Raw genomic sequence first — 15,829 nt, 5'->3', positions numbered from 1 at the left:
GAATTTGGAAGAAATCGATGACATAGAAAACGGTATTTGTAGTATCTGTACTAATTTCATCTCCTCAATAATATTTGCTGATATTCTAACGCGTGAAAGACCTTTAAGTAACGCTTCAAATTACCCAAATGATTACCCTTAAAGTATTATTAGACATATTAATATTTTTTTTAAACATTATTTGGTTATAATTTTATATATATTTAGAGCTTATATTTTACAATTTAAATTAAACAGGCTACAGGGTGTATCTTATGTGAACTGTATGCTGATTTTTTTTTAACGATTATGGATCAAGTATACGGAATTTTCAAAAAATTAAAAAAAAACGGATTTCATTATTTTGAACTATATAGTAAACTACCATTATTACCTTAGCCACCTAATAAAAAAAGTAAATGTGAAAAAAAATTTAAAGCATAGGTCCTAATAGTATAAGTCTGTTCAAAATAAAGAAACATGTATTTTTTAAAAATTCCTTATCATTAATTCATAATCGTGTTGAAAAAACCCGCGTAAAATGTCTTAAGATACAACCTGTAGATTCGGAGTGACTTAGTCCCGGTAATCAGTATATATTTAATAAAACTTTATTTTTCAAAAACTATTGTTTTCCACTAATTTTTTTTTGTTACATTGTTTTTAAAACATGGATATTGGATATACTTGAATTAAAAAAAAAACAAATCGATGGTTAACTAAGGTGTACTTGCCACTTTACCTTGGAGTCACACCCGTTTTCATATATAATAATATGTAAATTGTAAGACTTATTAATATGTTATTTAATTGAAACTTACTGCAAATATTTTATTGCAATTTTGAATTTTGCATGTAGATTTTTTTGTATTTTCACCTTTAGCGTGATATTGAAGTACCGTCTCACTGGATCACCACAATTCATAATTTTTGGCATAGTTATTGTAGCTTATTATATAATAAGTAATAATTTATATTAATTTATGAAAATACTTAATAATTGAAGCACACACTCACGATATGTTATTATAACACTAAAACAGTTTCATGTAAAAATAACATTTGGCTGTTAGGTAGATTACAAAACGTAAGGAAGTACGAAATAGAATCATAAAATATAAATCCAGTTTTAATATTAATTATCTGTATATTATACTATTCATTTAGCAAGTATAGATAGAATATGTATTATAAAGTGTATAACGCATTTGCTGATAGTAGACTAGACACATAATATCATCAATTTTTATTACCTACTCTATTGTAAAAATTATAAAATATTATGACTTTTGAAATTCCAATAATGTTTGATATAGGTATATATAATTTAATGTCTATCATGATAGCGATAAACCGATAAGTATAATATAATATATTATCTAAAACATCCAGAGAATGAATAATAAACATTTAAAAGTGGCCTGATGTAACGCAATGTATGGCTTTAATCACATACATGTTCTGGGCTTCTGGCCAGTGTCACTGGTTCCCGGATGGGTGACCACAAGAGTTTTAGTGTCAAATCCTAGCCACGCATACACATGTTTAAACAACCTAACCTTCCACTACAGTAACTGGCTAATGACCACAGTTATCAAAGCCTTAACACAAATAAAAAATATACATATACCTAATATATTTAAAAAATCTAACACATATTTAACAATATTTAGCTTTTACAAAACATCGAAGAGGTTAACAACGTACATCGTAAATCGTAATTAAAAGGTACCTACTGAAGTAGTAAATGGTATACAGCTTAACTAATATGAAATTATAGGCGTGCGAATAATTAAGTTTCAGGTCCAAATTAATAATCTTAGTTTTAACTTTTAAAACTGTTCATACATCTATTTGTATTCTATAATTTATTTATGTAGATATAAATGGTACCTACAATTTAACAAAATATTATTTTATTTAGCACCTGTCCTTATTGTCTCCGTCTTACAAACGTTAACATATAACAATTCAACAATCGGAACATATTACTGTATAACGTTCTTCTGATTAAATGTTCAAGAACGTATTATTTCAAAACGTTCTTCTCATTAAATGTTCATGAACATATTATTTTAAAACGTTCTTTTGATTAAATTTACAAGAACGAATAACTTAACAATGTTTATTAGGTTCACCATTCAAGAACTTTAAATTTTTAAAGTTTTTAGGCGAAATTTTCAAAAAAACATAAACAATTTTAACGTTTTCTAGTAAAATGTTCGGTGAACCATTTAATTTATAACGTTACATCTTTAACCGTTTGTTGAACAAAGCTTGATTTAACGTTTATCGCAAATAAAGTTCAAAAACGAATTATGAAACCGAACCAAAAATTAACGGTTAAGGTCACCCTGGTAAAAATGACGGAAATTTGCAAATTATTTTGAGTTAGGAATTCATAAAAAATGTTCTTTTTAAATCTGAGAATTTTAATATGTAATACAAGATTCTTCGTAAGTTTTTCTACAATTCTCAAAAAAAAAATGTCAATAAAATTAGTTAAACTTTTTCAAAAAAAAAAAATAATAAATATCAACAAGAAAGTCAAATTAAATTTTTATGAGCGTTTGAAATATATATTTTTACAACATTTGATATTCACTCGATTTGTCATGTAACGATTTTCTTATTTTATTGTTATTAAAAACGAATGACTGTAAATACTTGAAAATTTCACTGAATGTTTATATTAGCATTTTCTATACACGATAAAATTTTGAAAATAATTTGACTCTTTTCGAGCTGTTTACGGACATCGTCAGTTTTCAATTCCTTAGCTTTTTTTTCTATAAATATCAATGAAATTGTATTTGTTGGGTAAAAAAGCGTGAAAATTTAATACAGCTTACAAGGCTCCTTATATATTGTTACAATAGCAGTTGAAAAATATTAAAAATACATAGGCACAATATTTTTTTTATAAGCATTTAAAGATCGAATTTTGACAACATTTATCAAATTTAAAATTGAATAATTATTTTGTACCTAGTTAAAAATGTATAAGATGTTGAATATCTAAGGTCTAAGGATATCTAAGGATTGAACATTTAAAACAAGATTCCACGTAAGTAGTTGCTTTAGAAAACAGTGCGGTAAGTGGTAACATTACCATAGCCGATCTATCATAATTGTCGCCATCTGTATGTTTATAAAACGTGAAGAAAAATTGATACTACAACAGTTAAACATATTTTGACAAAAATTATTAAAATTATGTAAATAATAAATGTTTTAGGAAATATACTTATGTCAGAAAGTGTCTAAAAAATACGTAAATATATACATAAATAACGTTTCAAGTTAATTTACTCCCAAAAAATATAGATATTTAAAAAAATAAACTACTTGACTTGAATAAACTTTTTTAGCGTTAAATTATGTATACAAATTACATTTTTAAGATATTTTGAATTTTTCCAATAGATTAGAACAAATTATATTTTATTTATCTGTTGCGCTGTTACCGATTCTACAAATCTAGCTGTTGTCGGCAACGACTAGCGAGTGTGTTGGGGACAGGAAGCTGGAAGGATTATCCAAAATAGTGGTACTATATATATAATTTATAAGACGGAAACACCTGTATTTCTTACAAAAAGGTTTATAATACAATAATTGTTTAAAATGGTGGTCGCCCAGACCACAATCCTTACATACTAAATACACATTTATATTGTTACACGCAAAACAATTGGCCCACGAACATGGGTAGACCTTACAATTATTATATAGGTATACACACGAAAGAATGACATGATTCGGTGACATCTCAACATTTCAACGACTATGGTTATAGCCTGATTGACCGCGGCGGACAAACTTCTCAGCTCTAAGTTAGACGGTGACAAGTCGTATTTTTGGCACGAGTAGCGAACGCGAGGTTCGACTATACCGAGTACCGATTTGCCTAATTGCCACACGGCAATCAGCAACCACTCGCGATCACGCGGGCGCAGTATGGCGTAGCCAGGGGGGGTTTTGGGTGTTTAACCCCCCCCCCCCCCATTGACATTTTCCCTCCTAATAAATATATTGTTTGTATGGTTCAGGACTGCTTGCAAGTTATAAATTTGTCTTATGAAATGGCGAAATTGAATACAAAGTTTGAATTAGCATATTTGTGTATTTTTTAACTTAAATGTAGGTACATACAATTGTCGGGAAAAATTATATTTGGATAGCATTGAAAAATATCTTAAAAAATATTATGTTTGGACGTTTGGTCGGGTACAATAGGCGATAATTTTGAGATTTGGGGAGGCCGAACTATAAAATTGAATAAGCTCAAAAAAATTAAGTTAATGTTTGGGAGGGGCGGAGGGCTGTTAAAGTTGTTGGTGGAGCTTGGCTATAGTTGGCCCTATGTTCGTATATGTAAGATTTCATAAGTCTCTTTAGTCTTTGTGACAAAACTGTGTTTAAACTATAATTGACATCTAGATTGTAGATTATACGAAGAAATGATATATGTGCGTGTTCGTTTATCAAGGTTTTCACATATCACGTTATTCGTTATTACTTATTTATTAAAGTAGTACCTATTGTATAACAGTATTTTTCAAAATAAAGTTGTTATTTATTTATTTATCAGGTTTATATACCTATACTTATTTTTTAGTTTTTTATTACCAAAATTGCAACAGGTTTTATGATTTTTCAAAAATAATATAAACATGTTGCTACATAGTACATACCTATATTTAAGCATATTTTGAGAATTTCGACTGCATATTTCGATAATTTTTAGTGCAACAAGTCAAGTCCTGAACCCTAAATTTAATTATATACGAAAACTGTAAAAACTTGGTTTTAATTTTTCCAAGAAAACGTAAGTAATACAATTCAAAATTGATTACATTCGGTATTATAAATAAAAATTGTACAATATAGCTGTAACACAAGCTCCTATAAACTATTTAAAAAAAATAAAAAATGTTTTAATATTGATTAGAACAAAAGTTATTTAATTTGTCGTGTCTTTATTTTACACTCTGTTTATAGGCATACAAAAACTTGACTGGTGTAAGCGATAGATGTACCAAAAAAATAGTGGAGTCGGACAAAATGTCCCTAAAAAATTTTGGTCCCTATTTTAAAATAATAGGTTGCAGTTGTGTAAAAATATTGTCATAATTATTACTAAATCTATTGTGTCATTTAGAAGAGAAAATCATCGAAAGTTAAATTCTGTGATGATGGATGCTCATATAGACTATAAAATCGTAGGTATATAGAACATTTTTGTTTTTGTAAGATGCGATAAAAAATATATTATGACGCATTGCTATCTATCAATTTGTTGATCTATCTATCAGCTATCTATCTATTGATATGTCTAATAAAGAACAATGAACTTTACGAAATTTCAAAAATATTGTTGAAATTTGTACAATTGCTTCGTTTAACAATTTTTTCTTAACTTGATGACAAAAAATACTTGTCGACACCGTTTATCCGTCCAGTGTGCTTTTTACAGACATAATATTTAAATGCATACGCGTGTCTTATTTTCTGCGTTTTATTTTTCGTATATTGATTATTGACAACATTTTTTATTCATGTTTAACGTTTTTTTTTCTTTTCATGCATATTTAATATTTTAATATTTCATTTCATTTTATATCTATCACGCAGAGAAAAATAATAATTTCATTTATGGCACGCAACTTAAGAATAATTATTTGTAAATTTATTTTTATTTATTTTAAATTATATTCGATTATATTCTGTATTTACTTTTAAGTCTTAAATACAATCTGGTGGTATCACATTATTACGAACATGAATTATTACGAATAGTGATAGATATATAAATAACTAATATTTGAACCCATTGGCGTTACCACATTATTATTTTTATTACTTATGATGATAGACGCTATGATGGGTAGGTCCCCACTGGCGTGCCGCGTGGCTTTATCTTAGTTACTAAGGCATTTTTATTGCATTGATAAAATAATGTGACAAATATTCCCTACCTACATGTTCAGTGTTCAGTTATTCGTTTAATCTGCTGAAATAGTTAACAGTGTGTGACGGTTCAAAAGTGCGTTTATTAGTTGCAATAATCAATTAAATATAATAAAATAATAAATAATAATATTTATTATTAAATTTATTGACTATGGACTCTAAATGGACAGCAGAACGAGATGCCGAAGCTGTATAAATTTTAACTGATGACGCTTCTGTAAATAAAGATAGGCGGTATTATCACGTCCGTGAGAAATTTGATTTAATCGAGGTAGTACTCAATATTGAAGTGAGTAAAATTAAGATTGTAGGAATTGTATTTTTTATTTAACCAATTTTAATTTAACATCTACCCAATAATAATTTAAAAATCTTCTATTATATGTATGGTTAGGTGGGGTAAGTGCATTTCGGTGCATCCGAATTGCATGCAAAAAAAATAAATATAAATCGGGTCGTCCGAATTGCATGCCGTCTCTTGGCGGGGTCTGTCCAAATTGCATGCCGTCTCTTGAAGGGGTCTGTTCGAATTGCATGCCATCTCTTAGAGGGGTATATCCGAATAAATAACTTACTTTTCAACTGGAGGATCGTGATTTTGTTACATTACAATAAAACATATAAATATTGTAGAAGGTGACACTGTGAATAAGAATCATAAAATATAACTATTTTTTTTTTTCATCGACAACAAAGGCCATTAGTTAAATAAAACTATTGTAGTTTAGGGTAATCAAGTGAGTGTATTTTAATAATATCATTTTTAAATTTGGTGGTTTTTTTTGACATTTCGGGCACACAATATTACAATTTAAATAAACAAAATAATATATAATAATAATTCATAATAATAAAATATGTCAATATAGAAACATCTTTTTTTTTAATAATAAAATAGTATAATAGCATTTTTTAAAACGGTTAATATTACAATGAAAAATTACGTTACTGTATAATAATAATAATAATAAATTAAAAAACAATAATAATAATAATAGTAGGTAATAATATTATAATAATAGGTAGAATACAATAATACAATATTATAATAATATAATTATCTATATAGTATATAGTCATAATATATTAAAAATTTAGTTTTGTTTATTTTGTTGTTGGCAATGACATGTATGCCAACTTTTCTACATATAAAAGTCTATTAATTTCATTATTTTGAAATTCTGTCATCACTAAACTTATACTTTTTGCTTTTTCTAATATTTCCCGGCGTCTATAACTTAAATTTGAACTAGGTACGCATTTTTACATATATATCACATTGTACTTGCTTTAAGACATCAACTAATTGAAAAATATTAGGACTTGGGGAGTAAAACATGCTATTCAGCTTGGAATGGAATGATTCACAAACATTAGTTGTACGCATTGTAGAATTAGAAAATTCAGCCCAAATAGTTGGTGGAAATAAACTGTCAGCCATCACATATGTTTCTAAGAAGTAGTCACAAAATGCATGTATACGATCATCGTTGGGTTGAATTGCCATGATTTCGTTCGTAAAACAGTCGTCTACATCATTTGGATTTAAAAATGACAGTCCAAAAAATAATCCGATTTCTGTTTTTTTTTTTAAATTTGTACATAAACCTACTGATTGAATTTTTCTCCATATGCTCTGTCCTAGGTGGAAACGACATCCTTTTCTTATTGTATTTGGAAAAACAACTAGAAGTGCAGAGTGAATAGCTAGTTCAAAGTCAGCGTAAATTATTTTTGGCGATAAATTTAAGTTTAAATCGTTCATCTTCAGTAATACATTAGTTAAAACATCTTCATAAATTTGTTTTGTTTTTCCCGTTAATAAAAAAAAAATTAGTGGCGTATAGTTGTGATTTTTAACTCCGTGAATTGTGAATAACTGATAAAACATCTTAGGGCAACTTTTAAATGTACCTACCGTCAACAAATAATATTTCGCACTCACTTAAATATTTTAAATTTGCGTAAATATTTTTTTCATGATTATTAATAAATAAAAAATCTTCGTCTCTATTAGTTTTGATGTTTAAATTATCTAAAGCTGTATGTAAATCAATCAAAGTTTCTGGCAGTTTAGGATAAATGCTTGATCGAGCATAATGTAAATTTTTTCGAACTCGTGTAGTGTCAATTGTCGTCCATGTACTAATATCTCCCTTTAATAGTTCACAATGCAGTATTTTACTTGGTATTTCAAAAGGATCATCTACAGCCTTACGTTTTAAATTATTACATACCCGTTGTCTATTTAATTTTTGCTCGTCATCTTTATTGTGAGTATGATCTATCTTGCGGAATATAACTTTATATTCACTGTTTATATACGATAATTTTATGTAAGACGTACACGAACGTTTACAACAAGCCCACCTATCAATATCATTGCACAATAACTTTTGAAAATAAAATTTAAAATCATCAATTACATAAAGTTTTTTGTTTTTTTCACTCAACATATGTTCAACTTGTGGTTCCATGATCACACTACAGTTAACACACTTCGTTAACGTTCCAAGACGTACTAATATTATAAGACACAGAAAAACACACAGGTGATATCTCCTTTTGATCTAAATTATATATATAATTATATAAATTATTATTATTACTATTATATTTTATGGTCGTAGTGGCGTAGCTCTATACCTTTCTTATCTTAATATTATTTCAGATCAATATTGAACATAAACGCTTATACATTTGACAGCTACAAACACTTAAGTGACCGATATGATATGTGTATGTCTGTGAAACAGACCGAGACCACAATACACTACATTACTCCAATATAGATATGCTCTTTGGGAAAATATTTATACGGATATAAAAATATTTCAATCCAGAAACTAATCACTAAACAGTTGTAACAACCATACATAAAAGAGCGTTTCTATAGATGCATTTTTTTAAAAAAATTAGGAAAGTCCAAAAAAAAATTTAAGTTGTTTAAGTGCATAGTAAATAAACGTGTGGTGTACGGCATGCAATCTGGACAAAGCCCTCTAAGAGATGGCATGCAATTTGGACATTTTTTTTTTTGGCATGCAATTCGGATGTAGCCGTGCGTTTTCGACTAATAAATTTAATTGGTTTTAATTTTATTAATTTAATACTTATCATCATATTTATAAATGTTGTATAGAATAATATATTATAATTATAACAATGGTATACTCGTACAATATGATAATTAATAATTTTATTAATCAATTGATTAAATCATTTTTATAGACAAATGATTTAGAGGGTACGCATGAAGCTGAACTACTAGAAATCAATACTGCGTGCTCGCTACATGTTACGCCCGAAAATTGAGTAACAGCAAAAACTTGATAATTTGATAAAGACCACACGAAATATTTTGGAGATTGAAAGTGACACCGACGAAGTAAATTGGTTTTTTTTAAAAAATTAATTAGGTATTAATTATTTTTTAATTATTTTTTAGAGATCGGGTACATTTACTGCCTTAAAATAACTAATTTAAAATGTATAGTTGTATAGCAGAATGTTAACAATTTGTAACGTAAATTGAGCAAAATTTATATTTATATAAGTAACTATTTGTTTAAAATTAATATACAAACTACGATATAAGTATTACACAATTTAATGAATTACAGTTTACGAAATGTATAAATATAAAATCAATCAATAGATTTAGTATGTGACCCATATTATTTATCACCAGATTTTTATTTAAAAATAAATTGTAATCATATTACCTATATTAATATCACAACAAAAACACTTCGTAAACTACGTGTAAAAATGGCTAAGTAAAAAAAATACAAGATCTTTAAGCACTATAAAGATGTGATATCATGAATAAAAGCTGTATATTGTATTTAAGTAAATTTATTTTGTTTCAATAATTTATTTACATGGCGAGGAATTATTTCTTAAATGAAACAAAGTGTGATGAACAAAATAATTAAATGGCGAAGGACTATTAAAATATATCCCAGATATTATTATTTTAAAAATATTATTATTAATATATAATAATAAATAAATATATTATAAATAAACAAAACAAAACAATATTTTTAAACAAAAAAATTATAGCAGGTTTGCAAGCTCATCCAATAAGCATAGATATAATATTTGTAGACGGATGAGCTGGGTTCATGTTATGAGTATTATAAAAGTATAGTAAAAAAAAAAAAGTTAAACATTAAGAGTAGGTACTTAAAAAATTATCATTGAACTAAAAAGTGGACATTTACGACCAGGATAAAATAGTGTTAATATGTTTCTCATACTTATTAAAATATATTGAGTAATAACAAACAATAACCTATAAGAACGGTAATATTGTTGGTAACATGGCAACGCTGAATTGCGACGACAATGGCTATCTGAATTTAATATAGGTAAATAGTTCGCACTTTTTCATTTATAATTTAATTTTTAAACGTACGATTTTAATGATTTTTACAAAAGCACGTTCTACACAATATCTCTGATGTTTTGGAGTTGGCTAGGGTTAATTAATAATTGATGCATTAGAAAATTAGTTATGTCCTATAATAAATTTACCTGTATTTTACACAGTTGAAATATGCAACTCCTGCTTCGATATACTATACACACACCGTCGTGCAGTTATTTTTGTTTACTTTGCTCGCTCCACGACCGTGGCACTGGATAATAAAAGGGTAACGAGCAACAATTTCCTGTTATATATAACCATGAAAAAAAAAATTATATAAGTTCAACAAGTATAATATAATTTATAATTGTATTTTATAATTTTTTATTTGATGTGTGGAGGATCAATAATATCACTTTTTGCATTCCTTTTCTGTATTGAGAATCAAAAATTTCAGGTAGTAAACATTCTTCGTAAAATCTGAAAAATATAATAAATGCTTAACTTAAAAAAGGTGGGCAAGTGGATGTCGCTCTGCTGTACAGTAGGTTACAAGTGGGTCACTGTATAATGGATGGTATTACATTTGAATTCAATGATATAATATCATTGTATAAGAAAAATGATTCTGAGCTGAGATGGTAAGTCCGTCTAGGTTTAAGACATATTATATACTTATATAATATATATAAAAATGGTATTAAAAAAAAAATTGACCTATAATAGGTAGGTACCTATAATAAATTCCAAATTAATCATATCACAATATCCATTAGGTACTTATAACGCGTTATACATCAACAACAAACCGTGATACTATCATAGACATATAATAGTATACTTTAGGAGTTTCAAATACCCACGAATAATATTATACAATCACAACAAAATAACTAAAATAGTTATTTTAGGTTTTTTAATATGTAATTTCGTCCAAATTTGAACTTAAAATGAGTATAGAAATAAACTGTGCTTATATATTTTTTAGAATTTTTGGTAACAGAATTAACTACCTACCTACGTGAAATCTTGTTTTAAATTTTCAATTCATAGATAGAAAAGTTGAACATTTTATACATTTTTAACTACAAAATATATATTCAAATTAAAATTTGATAAATTTTGTCGAAAATCGAACATAAAATTCTGATAAAAAAAAATGGTGCCTATGTAATTTTAATATTTTTCAACTGCTATGTAACAAAATATCAGGAGCCTTGTATTACATTTTTCCACTTTTTGGACAAATAAAACTTTATTGATATTCATAGAAAAAAAAATAAAAAAATTGAAATATGAAATTGTCCGTAAACAGCTCAAAACAAGTTAAAATATTTTGAAAATTATATCAAGTATGAGAATTGATTATAATAAACATTCAGTGAAATTTACATGTATCTACAGTTATTCGTGTTTGAATTACTTTCACGGCGCTTCAAACTACTGGAAAAATTTTACATTTGATCCCCCAAAGTACCAACTAGATTCACTTTCCTATCATAAAAGATACTGTGGAAGAATATCCAAGCACTTTTCCTAAGAGGTGATGACAGACACATACAAAAATTAAAAAAATTAAAAACACACATCATTGTAAAATCAATACATTTATCGTTCCACTCAGAATCTAAAATGCCATTAGTATTTTACTAATAATAATTCATAATATACAGAAACCAAAAATACAATAATATTTTAATTTATTATTTACAAAAAATAATTACAATTTCAAATTTCATTTCATTTTTTCTTTCCAAAATACTTTTGAATAAGTTATAACTTCGAAGTTTGTTCCACTTCGGGGTAAATATAAAAAAATAGCATAAATTCCGTTTGTGTGTTATGCATTTGGCCTTGAATCTGATAGATTTTCTTTTAACTTGACTGAGTGGTTTTTATTTATTAAATACGGAATCTATAAAAGCAACATTATTATTTTAGTGGGCACTGGGCATTACAATTTACAATTCATTTTCATCTAAACTATTATTCGAATAAAATATTTTTTATATTAAATACCCCTGACTACGAAGTAAAAAAAAGGTATAAAACTAACATTCTTTTCAAGGAGAGCTTGTACCAAACTTTCATAATCTTTTTACTTCAATAGTAGCATTATCTTCAAACCGTCTATAATTATACTATATAAAATTAAATATGTTTTTTTTAGTGTGAAAAAAATTTGGACAAACTTATCGAAAAATTAAAAAAATGCGTTACCAGGCGTTTCTGCTATGTATGGAATATTATTGTCTACAAATAACCTACATTTTTGTATTGGTTTTTTAATGATCTTTTCCAATGTTTTTATTGCAATATCTTCCGGTTCTTTAGCATAGTCAATGGTAATTAGGTTTAGTATTATTGGTATTGTATAAAATTTCAAACACTGTATTTTTACATGAAGTTTTCTGACGCATTTTACAAATTTTACTTAAATTAGAATCTGTAAGACGATTTTTTCTTTCAATAAACCAAGTTTGCCTATCAGATTGGTTTTGGTTTCATACTCTGACTTAGCACCCCCAAAATAAATTATTCAATTATTTCTTAAAATATTAATAAATCTTTTAAAATTCAACTGTAATTATTAATTTATTTTTATTTAAATTAAATAATTATTGTATACTACCTACAATAAATATGGTAAATATCATTAGCTGTATGTATTTGGTTTTAAGAAAACAATTTTTGTTGGTACACTGGTACGATTATTATTTATAGATAATTTTACAGTATATGTACTGAACTATTATATACAAACAGTTTAGTATAATTGTGAAAAATTTAATTTTATTAAATAACAATTTGTTTTTTTTTTGTATTATTTTTTAACAAGTGAAAACTACAAAACCTACATTCGATTTTATACATATTTAAAATCAAATAGATAAAATTATCTAGATAATTCACAAGTATATAACTATTTATATTTATATCATGTATTGTAGAGATATGAATGTCACTATAGCGTTGTTGTGCATATGAAAACAATTATTAAAATGAGTGATCGCTCGAATTTTAAAACAGTAAAAAAAATATCGGTATAATTTACATTACCGGTAAAATTTACCTTAGATCTTTAAGTATTTATTTATAAACATTTATATATTTTTTAATCTACCAAAATAGTTTAAAAAATATAAAGAAATTATTGTTTTTTCAGATTAAAAGAAATCCAAGTTAAAGTTCAGCCTAAAGACATCCTGAAATTTAGCCTATAGAAAAATTATTTTAATAAATTATTTAAAAAGTTAAAGAGAAGTTAAAAAGTTACCTAATTTAATTTTAACTTTTTAACTTAACTAGTAACTTTTGGCTTTTCATTAACTTAACTGTTAACTTACTAAATTTCATTTTATTTAACGTGAAATTAACAAATTAATTTTTCATTTTAAAAAGTAAGTTAAGTTAATTTATTTTATTTTTAATCTTATTATATTTTACTATTTCAGTCTATTTCGTTTTCATGTCAAAAAATATTTACCATGAATTATTTAAAGTTAAAAATGTATGCCATTCAAATCTAACTTAGTGGAAATACTGTATTTTTTTTATCACTCATATTTTACAATTTATTAAAAATAAAAACAATTTTATTTATCTGAATTTTTTAAACGGCATTATTTAGCATTTTATAGGGCAATAAATGCCCAAACTGTAGTTATAATGAATGTACTTAAATTCTTTAAAAAGAGTCATTAACATATTTACATAATATTATATTAACTATATATATGTTGATCCAAATCGTGATAGGTTATATAAAACAAAATAATATTATTATTAATGTTTGAAAATTATTTATTAACATACATTTTTTTAATGATAATTTCGATATCTTTACTATAATAAGTATATATTATTTTTAATTAAATATTAATAATGTGGTAATTAATTACACTTTAAAAAAAATATTTGATCAATCATTTCCATGTTTAGTTGCGAGGAATATTGTAATTTGGACATTATTTTTCCTAGGATCGGTGATTTTTTTCTGGGTGGTACGACGGGGTTTTTTCACCGAGTGATTATTATTCCGAAATTCTTCACAATCGTGTTCTACCCATGAAATCAATTAATAAGAATCGTTTTTGTGCGGTGGAAATTGGAAAGCTGAGTGGAGTTATCAGTTATCATTGTGTTCTGAGACGCGTTGTTCAAATTTTTGTTTTATTTTTATTTTTCAGTAATCGTCGCCGTTTTTATTTTACGATTAATTATTTATTTCCGGTTTAATATTATGTGTAAATATTAAAATATTGACATTTCAGCAATTATGTTGTCAGTACGCCTGACAATTTAATTAATAAGAATTAATAAGCTATAGTAAAGTAATAGACTACAAAAAAATCACAAAAAGTGAGCTAATCAAATATACATAATGTATTTAGTCATTCCTCCATTGATATTTTTTAAACTGTATGGCTCTATGTTATTTATAATATCATATATTATACGGCATACCATTATGCGTAAACATTTTTAAAAAAAATCACCCCGTAGTCACTCTTGAGTCTTGATTGTAATTTATACTTGAAATAGGTACATGCAGTGGTGGATAGGCCCACCGGGAATTCGGGATTTTCCCGGTAGGCCCTATCTTGTGTTAATGTATGGGGGCCCCCGGGCCCAACTGAACCTTGTGTAATGAAGATTGAAAATAATTTTAATAAAGATTCAAATTGACTAATTTAATATTTTTAACCACTACGAGAAAAATACCATAATCATTTGGCTATAAACAATATTTATTTTTGTTCCCGTATCGGCCGTATCATTGGGAACATTGAGATTTATTTTTAGATTAGAGTTATAGAAACCCGTATTTATAGTATCGGTAGAATACAGACATACAGCTGTACTACCTATATAATGCACCAATGCGGTATTGCGGTGGTTAAACGCTTTTATAATTTTATTTTTATGTCCTGTTGGCTGTTGTCAGTTGTCACCGTATTAATTATTATTGACTTGTTTGATTGTAAATTACTTAATAAATTATTGTATATTATTAGGTATATATTATTAAACTATGAATACCGCTGACAAAAAACGAAAATATAAGTCAGGAGCATTGAAACGAAGTAAAAAAAATAAAGAGGCATTACTACAATGTGCAAATGACAAAAATTATAAAAAAAATCAATTTTTTTTCAGATAATAAATTTCAAAGTAAGTTTATTAATAATTAAAATTAAGTTTCATATTGTTAATAAAACAAAATATTGATTTTTTTATTACATTAATAGGTACTCATAAACCAAATCAATCATATACCTATTACATTAAAGTAATATATTACAATGAATAATACAAATATTATAATATAGGTACAACTAATTTTCTATTAACATTTAATAATGACTCGTTAATTTTTAGTACATTTATAAAAAAATGATAATTTATGTATATTATTTTGGTTATTGGTTCTATCGATGCACAAGACAAAATAGAAACAACAAGTATTCAAATTAGTGATAGCTTAGCACCAGCCGA

The sequence above is a fragment of the Acyrthosiphon pisum genome, chromosome X, assembly GCF_005508785.2.
Source record: "Acyrthosiphon pisum isolate AL4f chromosome X, pea_aphid_22Mar2018_4r6ur, whole genome shotgun sequence".
Classification (NCBI taxonomy): Eukaryota; Metazoa; Arthropoda; class Insecta; order Hemiptera; family Aphididae; genus Acyrthosiphon; species Acyrthosiphon pisum.
This window is presented reverse-complemented; position numbering follows the sequence as displayed.